This window comes from Canis lupus, chromosome 27 (assembly GCF_003254725.2).
Source record: "Canis lupus dingo isolate Sandy chromosome 27, ASM325472v2, whole genome shotgun sequence".
Taxonomy (NCBI): domain Eukaryota; kingdom Metazoa; phylum Chordata; class Mammalia; order Carnivora; family Canidae; genus Canis; species Canis lupus.
The window spans coordinates 24,401,195-24,413,569 of NC_064269.1; the positions used below are offsets into that span (position 1 = coordinate 24,401,195).

General features: G+C 37.1%; 1 long non-coding RNA gene across 3 annotated transcripts in view; it reads right to left on the bottom strand.

Moving 5' to 3' along the window:
* Positions 1-493: 493 nt before the first annotated feature.
* The window catches only part of LOC112665522 (uncharacterized), a 174,573-nt gene continuing 162,691 nt past the window's right edge, over positions 494-12,375 (bottom strand). For all 3 annotated transcript variants that reach the window (XR_007406487.1, XR_007406486.1, XR_007406485.1), the window contains exons 6-9: positions 11,135-11,247; positions 6,764-7,126; positions 1,498-1,757; positions 494-830 (exon numbers count right to left, since the gene is read on the bottom strand). This is a non-coding gene — a long non-coding RNA (uncharacterized LOC112665522). The remainder of the gene's footprint in view (positions 831-1,497; positions 1,758-6,763; positions 7,127-11,134; positions 11,248-12,375) is intronic.

Here is a 12,375-nt window from a genome sequence, read left to right on the forward strand (position 1 = left end):
GAAATGCTGTGATTATTGCTTTGAATGGTATGCACCTCTATACTATTTGTTACAATGTTCATGTTACTTTGATAAAACTTATTTTTTCAAAATTAAAGAAATAATTTTAAATCATAACATTTTTGCTTAGACACAGAAAACTGTCAACACAATATAATTCTGGGCTGGTCCATTTGCCAGAGAAAATGAACAGAGCTATTTCCTGAGCACTTGCATTGTGCAAAATGGGATGCTAAGCACTCTATGTTCCTTGTTTCTAAAGGTCACAACAAGGTAAAAATTATAATGCTCATTTCACAGATGTGGAAACTGAGCTTCAGGGATTTTAAGCAACAAAGAGGTGGAGTGGTAGAACCGAAGCTACTCCAAAGCCATATTTTTAAAAATGTATAATATTTTCAAACAAAATGAGAGAAAACATATTAGATCATCCCTCAAACTATATTTCAGATTTGATATTCTGTAATTTCACAAACAGAATAAGACTAAAAGATCACATTTATATCTAGTTTATTCAATTACTGTTTTCTTGGACTTTTTGACATTTTTACATATACAAATATTATACTGTTATAACAGTAAATCAAACCCCCAAAAAGGGTCCCTTTATCAAAGCTTAGTTTATGTTTATTTTAAGAGTGTTCAAAAATCCACTCCATGCAGTTAGGTTTTACAGCTCAAGAAAACAAGCTCCAAATTTACAGATATTTCATAACATTCCTATCAGCATATAAGAGCTTCTTTCACAGCTGGCACAGAGTGTCCTTTCTTCTGTCTCTTCTAAATTGGTAGGAAGCTCCTTAGATCTCCTTTTGCGAACATTTTCTCTCCTGGCAGTGGGGAATCACAAAGGGGACGCTATTGATCTGGCGCTGAAGTGAAAATTTCCACACGTTGAAATAGCTAACATAAGTACAAGTTCAGGCAGGAAACCAATGACTTTATTAATTATTGCTGGCCATGTCATTATAAAAAATACTCAGGCTTAAAGGAAAAATACGGTGTGTGTGTGTGTGTGTGTGTGTGTAAGGAGTAGAGATGTGGGGGGAGGGGAAAGACAGAGAAAGAGAGAAAGGGGACAAGAGATGAGAATGAATGCCATCCTGTAGACACCCCACCAGCACTCACCAGAGGAAATCAAGTTGCCGCCAGTTTGGCTGGGGTTCAGCGCCATCTGCATAGTATTTAAAAGTGAGAGCCAAACTCTGAGCTATTTTATTGGAGTTCGTAAGGAAGCTCTCCAATCTATATCTGAAACTCAACTGTTCCAGCTTCTGAGCATCACTAAAAAGAGCTTACGGAGGTCAAGGAACTTAAAAACAGCATGAGGAGCCGCTTTGCAGTCCATATAAAACTCAGAATCAGTAGCCAGAGCATTTATGAAGGCCATTTGGTCTCTAATGAATGGTGGGAAAATCCTAAGGCAGTTCCTGGGGAGAGAGGTATGAGAGAAAAGGTAGTGATAGTACTAATGGACAAAATATACAGAGTACTTACTCAGAGGCCGGTACTGTTTTCAGGTTCTTACATTCACTAATTCATCTAAACGCACAGCAACCTTGTGTGGTAAGGATGATTATTTTCCATATTTTCAAGATGAGGGATCTCCTAGGAGGAGTTCCTCAGAGAGGAATTTTCTTCCTAATATTGGTTTTTGATATTAGAATCCAGTCCTTGCTTTTGTTCCCAAGTGACTCAGAAGCATGCGAATGTGGTTGTTGCCCTCAACATCAATGAAGCATGTAAGAAAAACAGATCTGAATAGATTAGTAAGACTTATCCAGACATTCAGTTAATAGTAATAATAACTAACATTTATTGAATGCTTCCTATTGTCAAGCTCTGCTTCTTTGTATCATAAATTAAACTGATCCCTGCAACAAACCATAGGGTAGGTGCTATCACGACACGCCTTCACCAATGAGGAAACTAAGGCACAAAGTGTTAGGTGCCCTGCCCAAGATCACAAAGCCAGCATGTCTCTGAGGCAGGATTGGGACCAAACCAATTGGCTCTTGAGTCTGTACTGTTGTTCTGGTATCTATTGCCGCCTTCAAAATTTAGTGGCTAAAATCAAAAATTTATTTTAATTCTTCTCAGGTCCTGGACTCAATGAGTGCTCTCACTTGAGGTCTCTCAAGCAGTTATAATCAGATGGCAGCTGGGGCTGGAGTCAAATGAACACAGAACTAGGCTGGACATCTAAAATGGCTTTTCACTCACAAATTTAGCACCTCAGCAGGGATGGCTAGAATTGCTAAGGGCTGTATGTGCTTCTTTCTTTCTCTGTATCCACAGTCTCTCAATGTGGATAGCTTGGGCTTCCTCACAGCATCATAGTCTTAAGATCATCAGATTTTTTTTTTTTTTTTTTTTTTTTGTACATAGCAGCAGCTGGTTTCTTCCTGTGTGAACAATCCAAGAGGCCCAAGGAGAAGCTGGAAAGTTTCTTTCTACCTAGGCTTGCAGGATCACCTCTACTACATTCTATTGGTCAAAAGCCAGTCACAGAGCCCACCCAGATTTGAGGGAAGGGGATAACAGGAGAGAGTAAATGGTGAGAAGCATGATTCACTGGAAGCCTATCTTTGGAGACCAGCACTTTAGCTCCTAGCTACAATTATTTGCTGTTTATACAGTAAACTGCAGAGATGGAGATTCCAGACCAGATTGAACAAGGAAAAACAATACTACTGAAAATAAGTACACAGGAAATCCTTTCCAAAATAATTGTCTTTTTCTACTAGAGAAATCTGCAGAGGTGGCACTGAGTTGCCTCAAGATGATATCAGTGAGAGGAATTCCAAAAATGTCTGGAAAGACTCTAAGTCTCATTAAGTAAGATAAAAATTAGCATTTTTCTTATTCCTTTACTCTTTGGAACAAAGTCTAAAGTCTCCCTCGAATACAGGCATTTTCCTGATTGAGTTCATGTCCTAGCTCTGCTGCTAATTAGCCTTGACCAAGTCACTTAACATCTGAGCAACAGTTTCCTCTTCCTTTAAAAAGTGATTATAAGTATTCTACGTCATGGAATTGATGGGAGGATAAAATGAGATTATGCACATGAAGGTGCTTTGAAAACTAAAAAGCAGAGCACTTCTCACTCTTGGATCTTACTTTTGGTGGATTATTGGTTTGATGTATATATCTCCTCTACTGGCTTATAAGCTCCATGACATCAAGGACTGTCTAGTACACTGCAGCATCCTCACTGCCTAGTACAGTGCTGAGCCACAGTTAAGACAATATGCTTTATCACCTAAGCAAGAACACTTTCAAGATTGAAAGGGGACATTTTAAATAATTATGTAGAAACCAATATCCTTAAAAAAGACATATAGTCATCCTATCCTTGTGTGTACTCAATAAACATTTGTTAAATATATTACTTACTTTTATTATTTATTTTTGCTCACTGTAAATCTTGTTCTCTTTCATCCATCCTTCCCTCTCTGTCATCCCATTGTATATTTATTACCAAAGTTAGAACTTGAATTGTTATCCTACCTCTGATGGCAAATTAGCTCTTTTATTAATAGGTTATCACTCCTCTGAATGTCAAGGTACTTCCCAAGAATTAGGCTTATTCTTTATTAATCCCATGTATAATTATTTAGTGCCTACTCCATAGCAAGCTCTGCCCTACCTGGGTTAGGCAGTAGTGACCAAGAAAAGGAAAATCTCTGTCTTCTGAGAACTTACATTCTTGCAAAGTTAGACAGCATACATATAAAGAGGAAAATCTCAGACTGTGGTAAGTGCTATGAAGGCCATAAAACAGGAAGCTTTGGGAGGCAATAATGCAGGTTTTAGGAAAGGCAGTGTATAGAAAGGAGACATTTAAGCTGAAATCTGAATGAACAAAAACTCAGGCATATGAAGGGCTGTGGAAAGCACTCAATGCAGGAAGAATGGCAGATACAAAGGCCTGAGGCAGGTTGAGTGTGGCAACACACTGAGGAAAGGAGAGGTTATATGATCAGGACCCAATAAACAGGGGCAAAATGGTACAGTTGGAAGTTGGAGAGCACTGGCTTTGAAGTCAGATAGGATCATCTTAGTTGGCAACTCTCCTCCCATGCATTTAAATGTGCAAGTAATTTACACTTTCTGAGCCTACTTTTCAGGGTTGGTATGAGGATGAAACAAGATAAATGTATGTGGGTCCTCCACATAGTCAATATCATATAAATGGAGAACACTACAGAGTTACAAAATTACCTTGAGTTTCCCAATGAAATGCTCTTAAAGTTTCCACAAAAAGTATGTAACCTAGTAATTTGAGAACTAGGGATAAAAAGTAAAATGAATATGATCTTTAAGGGTTTGGGTTTGGTTTGGTTTAGTTTTACATTTCCCTGGTAGTCACTGAAAACTCCTCTGTGCAGCCATCTGAATGTAGCTTGGAATAAGTCACTATCATTTCTGGAAACTCCTCCAGCATCTTGGGCCTAGTATCCTTTACCTGTTTCCTAATCTCCTTGACTCAGTTCCCCTTTCACCTCTTTACTAATTCTCTAACTAATACAACCAATACTCAGGCACCAGATTCCCTATCCTCTTTTAACCCTCACCACATCCTACTTTTTACTTTCATAGAATAAATACTACTCTTTTGAAAGAAATCTCAAGCTAGTCAGTCCATGCTGAAAAGGATTAAGCTTTCTAGTTAGAACTTGGCCTTTTGGTGTTTGTCCTGAGCTGCACCAATTGTGCAGGTGCTATTCCAGCTGCTTTACACTGAAATGGACAGCGTACGAAGTCCTTTGTGTAGCTCTGCAGGTGCATTAATTATAGACTACCTGGATGCATCTAGAACACTTGGCAGTAGCAAGATTGTAGTTAATGTTCTGTTAAACAATGTTTCCAATGGTGTATGCTGTGGAGAATTATAGGAGACAGTTAGATAATGGCTTAGTATAATCCAGGAGTCATTTGATCACCCCAACTGCATCTCTACTCAATTTTGTTGCAAAATAAATCTTTTTCTTTGATAATAATCCTTCAAAGCTGATAATAGGTATCAGCCTTGGAACAAGGTAAGAGAGTTATATTTACTGCCATGAAAATAATTTCTAGTAAGAGAAATTCATTAGCATTACTGAAATGTTGGCTCTTGTATGAATGTGCCCTAGTTCTTCTCTGAAGCCAGGAATCCCAAAGGCATTTTCTTACTTTGATTTCAAATGTGGAAAAAACTCAGTACTGCCAAAGATTGTATATTTAAAAAAAAAAAGATAAATCCGAGTGGATTTTTACCAAAGGCATAAGAAACTGAGCAATGTGAATGACCTGTGTTGAAAATTAAAAAGCACTCATGTGGAAGAATCAGCATGTGTATCTCTCATTTGAAAAAGAATAAAGGTAATTAAATCATCCTTTTTTAGTTAGTCCAAGGAAAACCCACTAAGATGAAACCAGTTTGCCAGCTCATTAGGTAAAATACATAAAGGCAGTCAAAATTATCTCAGCTTCCTTGAAGCTCAGGCTAAGAGAGTGGACCAACCAATACAGAAAGACTGGCCAGGTACATGTCCCTCATCCCATGGAGAATATCTCTACCAGAGGAAAAGCCTGTTTGTCTACTCTTATTTTTATTCAACTAAGAGTTTTTTAAAGAGTAATTCCTAGACTCAGAGAAGAAGATGCAAGTGATAGCAGGGCCTAGAGGTTTTCTTTCTTTAAAAATCTATTTATTTATTTATTTATTTGAGAGAGGGAAAGAGAGAGAAAGCACAGGAGGAGAAACAGAGGGAGAGGGACAAGCAGCCTCCACACTCAGTGGAGGCCTTGATCCCAGGACCCTGAGATCATGACCTGAGCCAAAACCAAGAGTTGGATGCTTAACCGACTGAGCCACCCACACATCCCACGGCTAGAGGTTTTCTTAATAGAAGGAAAAGAAACTCAGGGAATTACACTATTAGAAATTGCCATTTCCAGAGAAAGCAAGTTTTCAGTTATTTAATTTCATTCATCTTGTAATAAAAATGAAGAGATATCAAGGAAGAAGCTACAAAAGAAATGACCATATTTTAGCAGCTCCTTCAATTCCCTCATTGGGTATGAATGCCAAATGAAAAAGCCATGTTGAACATGAAAAGGAATAAAGCAGAGAAAACAGGAAAGGAATTCATTGGGGAAACAAGAAGACCTAATACTTAAATCTAACACTCACTGTGAACTAGGTCCTTTCCTTGTTCCTCCATGTTTACTGCTTCCAGAGGACAGAGTCCAAGTTTCACGAGAGAGAAGCTGACTGTTGTCTCTCTCGGTAATTTTATTTAAAATCCCATTAAAATAGACTAGGAAAAATATGCTGACGTAAGGAAAACAGGATAATGATATCCCATTTATCTCTCAAATCACAGAGTCACAAATCCAAGAAAAGTATTTTTCTTAAAGTTAAAACCTTGGAAGCTTCCACAGAAAAGTTCAATTACATGCCCTGATCATTTGTAAGTCTAGTGTGTCTCAGCCTCAATATGACTCTTTATTGAGGCCCACAGGCACAGTCCCTTGGGATGGTGTCACTAAGTACCCCTCAGCACTGGAATTTACACTGAATCCAGAATCTCCTCTTCAGTTTTCCCATTGTGACACAAAGAGACCCCTAGATTTTTTCACTTCGACCCTCAAACCATTTTGGAGATGTTACTCCCTTTCTTCATAGATCACCCAATTCCATTTATTTCAGTAAATATGTATGGGCCCCTAATAAGCAGATGAGATAGAAAGCTAAGTAAAAGAACAATCCTACCTTCAAGAGACTCAGAGTGTGGTGTGAAGGAAAGACACATATGCAAGTGACAGCAACACAAGTTGGATTAAGATCAGTTCTAGCGTAGACATGCAGAGTGAGATGACTGAGGAGTAGTTTCAACAGGCAGAATGTGAGGGAAAGCATTCGAAGCAACTGTGACAACAGGAGCACAAGCAAAGCAGGAGAGACTAGGGAGTCTATTCAAAGAAATGAAAGTGATCTGTGCACCGAGTGGATGATGGGATGCACTCAGACACAAGGCTGGGGGGCTGATCCATGCCCTCTGTCTACCCGCACAGATCACCGACTGCAAGTCTTCCTTTACCCTGCATTCTTGTAACAAATGTCTTCTTATCCATGCTGCCAAGAGAAGATTTTGCAGTCAGTTCATTGCGTTTTTTTTTTTAATCTGCTTAATTAGATTATAAATCCTTAAGGAAAGAAACCATGTCATCTATGTTTTTTGCACACTTCAAATAAAAGCAAGTATACACAAAAAGCAGTTCCCACTTCTTGGTGATTCTATGTTGCACTGGGTACACTTCAATGCCCATGCTGTTATAGGCAATTTTCTTCACAACTGAAGACTCCAGTAGAGAAGTCGACATCTTCTGGAATTATCACTAGCTAGGCAAGGTGGGGGCAGGGGGAGAAACCCAATATTTTTCTAAATAGAAGGAGGCCTGGAAGATTATAACATAAATGATTCCCTGATTATTAAAAATGGGGAAAATATTAACATTCTAAGAAACTCCTACTGTCTATTCCAGCAACCATCTCAAACTAGAAACAATGGATTATGAAAGTCCAATTTCAAGATCCACTAAAAATCATCAGCCTGAGACATTTTATTCTTTTTTTATCTCCTCCTACAACAATATTTCACAGTTCAAGTTTTGTCTTTACTTGTCCTTTTTACAATCTTTTTCACAATTTTAAGGAATGCAACATGCATTCTGTAGAAGGAAAAAAAAGATAGGATAGCACCAGATTTACTCTGACCTTTTTAAGGTTCCAAATTTAGTTAGTTAGCCATTTCTATCCTCCTAGCTTTTCAGAAGCTTATGTGTTGAAAGAACTAAAAATGGCAAACCCCTCCAAATTACCAGCATTTAAAAGGTTAAACAGTTTATTTTTATCTCACTAGCAGAGAATTAAAACTCCAATGTGTTCAGACTTGCTATGACAAAGATCACAGCAGGAACCTAGAAATTATCTGTTCTTAACCCTTTCCATTTATAATACTCAGATCTCATTCTGGGCATTTTCTTCCCAAATTTTGCAAACTGTTCAACTGTGGCTCTCAAAATTGGTCACAAGGCAGCACAGCTGCTACCTTTCTTCCTCAGGGTTGATCATCTCTGTCCATAGGAGCCCAGAGTGCAGGATTCAAAGTCCCCCGAATATGGAACTCTCACTGGCAACAAACGGACCCCACCCTCTGGGCTGCTTCAGGGAGCGTATGATTTTTCTATGTAGGGCAGTTTTCCCTCAAATGAACTTTCTGATGGTTGATAGATTGCTTTCTCTGTGAACAAAAATAACTATTTTCAATGATATTGAGTGAAGCAAGAAACAGATTCATATACCTTTCTTGTAAAGAGGTACAATGGCATAAAAAAAAGTACCATTTATGAGATACATGCTTTACTTCTCTGTCTCTGTCTCTGTTTCTCTCCCTCTCTCTCTGAAGATTAACTAACAAATACTTTTCTAAATTCACCACTTTAGGTCACACATGTAAAAAGTGAGAATCCCAACAGTAGATAGCAGAGGCTTTGTCTTGTCACCTATGAATTAGGCTAGTGTGAGACTTCTCCTTGTTCAAGTGAAATGGGGTCACCAAGAAGCAAGGCTCAACAAAGGAAGGGACACATCCAACTACTTAACAGCTTTGATCCTTTCTTCCCCTTCTCCGGACTACACTCAATTTTCTACCAAAATAGCCATGGCTTGTCTTTTCTTACCCATTTCAAAACCTGCTTTGAGAACACATAAATGGGTGGCATAATTTCCAAGCATGAGAAAAGCGAACTACCCACTCTTACAAAACAAAGAAAGCCCGCTGGGCTGTTAAAAAATGAAAGAATTAAAAACGGAGCTTTTTGTTTCTAATAGGAGAACACTTGGTTTGGCCTTTGAAGGCATGGTTTCAGCTTTTGTGACCTACACTCTGAGAGCCAACCTGGAAAGCATAGTTAGTAGGTGTGGTTAAAATACAGGTCTTAGATAATGAAATTCACTACTTATGCAAAAGTGATTCTCTCTGGGGTCCTAAAACTACACCTCTATTCTCAGAAAACAAAAATGTAAGTGATAATAATGTGTTACATTCCTTGAATGTATCAGCCTTACAAAACCACTGCTAGCCTAGGTTTTAAAAAATGTATTTGCTCTCTTCAAGGAATTTTCCTGTGCAATATAAAAGTTCTCTTTTTTGCCACCTTCAGAGCACAGGGATGATGGGGAGTCCAATCTTATGTAGAGTTAAATTCTAAATTCAGTATGTAAGGCAAAAATTACATAGTCAAAATTACCCTTGAAAATCCCTTAAATTATCCATAAAGTAGAGTATACATATTTTTGTATATATGACATTATACAGTAATTTTTATTCATGCTAAATCATGGGAACTTCAATGCTGGATTAATGGAAGGAATAAAAGCAAAGTCTGTGAAATCTACACAGCTCTCTGGGCATTCAAAATATCCTGTAGGAAAAGATACAGTATTGTAAATCTCCCATTTGCTTGCATGGTCCACTCTATTCTCTGTTAATATTTAGCCTCTATAACCTTAATATATGTTAACAGATTTTTTTGTAAGCATTAAACAAAGTAGAGTCAGATCACATCCCAAAACATGTATATGCAGGTTTGATGTGACTTTGCCATGATCAGTTATGATTTTCCAATCCAAATCATTTTATAAAATTTATTCACATCCATTATATTATTGACCCTTATTAGATAACAGGGATAAGTATGAGCATTCTTAACGAGTTTAAGCCACTTGTTCAAGGTCACTCTGCTTATTAGAGGCAGAATGGAGAATTCAAACCAGATCATCTCATTTCCATGTCAGTGCCAAAGGATCCCACTATTCAGAAGGCAATTAACACAGAAATTTAGTGTACCTTCTTTTGGGGGCCTATTGGATATATATAAAAAAAAAAATGTAAAGAGGAAGGAAGGAAAAGCAAAGCCTGTTATGGTCACCCGTATGTTGAGATCTACTCTGGGAAGAAAATGAGAATTTGAATGAACAAGAAAAACATGGTGAAAAAAAAAATATATATATATATATATATGTGGATGGTTTCTGAGAATTCTAAGGAAAAAAAAGAAATAAAATCCTAGTAATCTGGCAATGTTTGGACTTTCAGTTGTATAGAAAGACCTACCCTGACACAAACCACAGCTAAAATATACATTTTGTGCTCACCCTTAGTTTCCAAATATACAAAGGGAGAAAGAGACAAAGGACGAGAACAAAAAGGAGAAGGAATAAAAGAAAAACACAGCAACATACCCTCAAGTGTCATTACTTCAGAATCTGGAGCCCACTTAGATCCCACTGTCCCCACTCAGAAGCTTTGTACCCCAATACCCAAATACAAATACACAATAATCATCCACATTTATATTTTAAGAAGTGTGGAGAAAAAAGGAGTTTTACTTTTGAATTATTGAATAAAAACAATAAAAATTAACATTATAAACTAAGCAGTCAAGGGACTTGCATTCTATAGGATAGATGGCTGTGTTTTGAGGCACCTGGGTGGCTCAGTTGGTTAAGTGTCCAACTCTTGATTTTGGCTCAGGTCATGATCTCAGGATCACAAGATCAAGCACTGAGAAGGGCTCTGAGCTCAGTGGGGAGTCTGCTTGAGATTCTCTCCCTCTCCTTTAGCCCCTCCCCCCACTCATGAATGCTCTGTTTCATAAATAAATAAATAAAAATAAATAAATAAATAAATAAATAAATAAATAAATAAATAAAATCTTTAAAAAATAGAACAGATGGTTGTGTTTTAAAACTGGCAAAGGAAAATGACTGCTCTTGGTGTGGAGGAAATCCATTCAGAGATTAATATTCTTTTTATCCTAATAAGAAAACAGTCAATGCTGAGTGTAACCAAAGGAATTTATTCCCCCAGATTAGGATTACCTAGTCCATTTCCATTAATTAACAACAGATATTTCTCATTCTCATTCTCACTCACATTCCCATAGTAAATGGAAAAATTATTTGTACCCAAAAAAATTCTTGGCAGAGTGGGACAAAATGACATTTTCATGAAAAACAAAATTAATGAGATAATTTTTTATGACTTAAATAAGCAAACGCATTATAATGAGTACTAACCTGCAGTTGAGGGGATCCAGTGTGTCTCACAAGGAAACATTAATAACTTTCATTTGTTAGGAGGTGAAGACTATGTTACTTTCTTCAGTGGTGAAATTCCTGTTGATAAGCAACTGGAGGGAAGAAAACATGAATATGGATGGAGAGATAGGAGAGGGAAAGAGGGAAATCAGTAGATAAGACAGGAACTTCCTAGGGAAAGTGGTAACCATTTATGGAGTTTAAAAAATTTCTTAAGACCTTAAGAACAGAATTCTCTGATGTTATCTTTTAAATTACTTACTTCTGTGACTTAAAGTTCTTCCTTCTCTCCCCATCCCAATATATGTGTTTGTGCGGATTAGGTGGTAGTTAAAATCTGTTATCTCTATGAATGTTCTGTATAGAAGAGTCTTTGGTCAAAATCAATAAGAGCTGTTTCTCATCTCAGTTTTTCAAGTGTAGAATAAAGGAAATAGAGACCCAGAGGCTATCTCTCATTCCTTCTTTTAATCAGGAAATATTAATTGAATACCCACTATGTACTACTCTATTCTAGGCAAGGAAGATGGAACAGTAGGCAAAAACACAAATTCCCTTTCCTTGTGGAGTTTAGGTTTAGTAGGTAAGGAAGATAACAATAAATCAAAATACAGAATAATGCAGGGCAATATTAAGAAAGAAAAACAGAATATTTTAAAAGCAACTAGAGAAAAATGAAAATGACATTACATATCATAGAACAATGATAAGCATCTCTACTGACTTCTCATCTGAAAAAGAAGTCAGAAGACAATAAAACATCTCTAAAGTGCTAAATAATTATCATTTCACAATTCTTGATCACAAAAATATGCTTCAAAATAAGGGTGACTAATCTGAGAAATTTAAATACTATACGATTCCAATTATATGACTTTCTGGAAAAGGCAAAACTTGAAAACAATAAAATAAAAATATCAGTGGTTGTTAATGGGTTTAGAGAGATGAATTAGGCAGAGCACAGAGGATTTTTAGAGCAGTTAAAATGTTCCATATGATACCATAATGATAGACATCTGTCTTAAACATTTGTTCAAACCCACTGAATGTACAACACCAAGATTGAACCCCTAGGTAAATATGGAATTTGGTTGATGATGATGTGTCAATGTAAGTTCATCCTTGATTTAAAAGGGAAAAAAATATACCACTCTGGTGACTAATGTTGTTTATGGGACTATGTATATGTGGGGGCAAGTGTATATGGAGAATCTCTGTAC